Here is a 1128-nt window from a genome sequence, read left to right on the forward strand (position 1 = left end):
GTTAGATCGCATCAGAGTTTCGGGCTTTACAATGTAAGATCAGACATCGTAAGCTGTGAACTTTTAAACCCTGCAGTTTTTTCGTATGTTTAAGCTGTAGCTGGGTACAACAATTGAAAATATTGTACAGTGTATGACCGGTCTTACACTTGGCTGGGGACTGCCACAGTGCATGCTTTAGATCTTGGAACAAAGGAGCAAGCAGGACCCATTGACCCACAAAAAGCAGGGAGAGAATCCGCTGGTCTCCAAACCAGACTCCTTGGCTGCGCCTAGAAATCCTGTCCCTAAAGCTTATGAACAGGACCAGTGACAAAGACCCTGTTGGAGTCCAATATGCACCGGGAACAGGTCCGACATAATGCCAACAAACTCCTGCTCTGCTTGTACAGTGATAAGATGGCACCTAAGAAAGGATCCCCAACTCTGAACTTCTGTAGCGCAGAACAGGACACCATGAGGAAAATAGTCAAATGCCTTCTCCAGGTCCATAAAATCCATGTGGACTGATTGGACAACCTCCCATTAACCCTTGAGCAGAGGGTGTAAAGCTGCTCTTCCTAAAACTGAGGTTCAACTGTCACCTCGTCTCCAGCACCCTGCCATTGGCTTTTATGGGGAGGCTGAGAAGTGTGATTCCCTTATAGTGGGAACACACCCTCCAGTCTCCATTCTTATGGATGAGAACCCAAGTCTACCAGCCCAGGGGTACTGTCCCCAATTGCCACGCAAGTTGAAGAGGCGTGTTGGCCTCAGCTATGGGTGGCTGTTGACAATGAAGGTAGCGAACATAGTCCACTCAGACTCTAGGTCTCCTGCCTCCTGCAAAATTTAAGAAAAGCTTTTACAGAGGTAGAAGTTTAATCTGTCCCTGATCGAAGGGTCTGCCAGAGGTTTTCGGCAGTCCCACTACCTGCAGAGTCTGTCCACTCTCCCCCTCTTCCAGTGTATCCAACTCACCTTCAGGTGGTGATTGGTGGACAGCTCTGCCTCTCTCTTCATTTGAGAGTGTAAGGTTGAAAGATAGGACTATAATATGGCTGGTGAAGATTCTCAGTAATCCAGGTCATAGTCATTCCAAAAAAAGAAAATTGAAAACAATCCACTGGCCTTTGTTTCCAAGTTTAA

The sequence above is a fragment of the Cyprinodon variegatus genome, unplaced genomic scaffold (assembly GCF_000732505.1).
Source record: "Cyprinodon variegatus isolate N-32 unplaced genomic scaffold, C_variegatus-1.0 Scaffold1114, whole genome shotgun sequence".
NCBI lineage: Eukaryota > Metazoa > Chordata > Actinopteri > Cyprinodontiformes > Cyprinodontidae > Cyprinodon > Cyprinodon variegatus.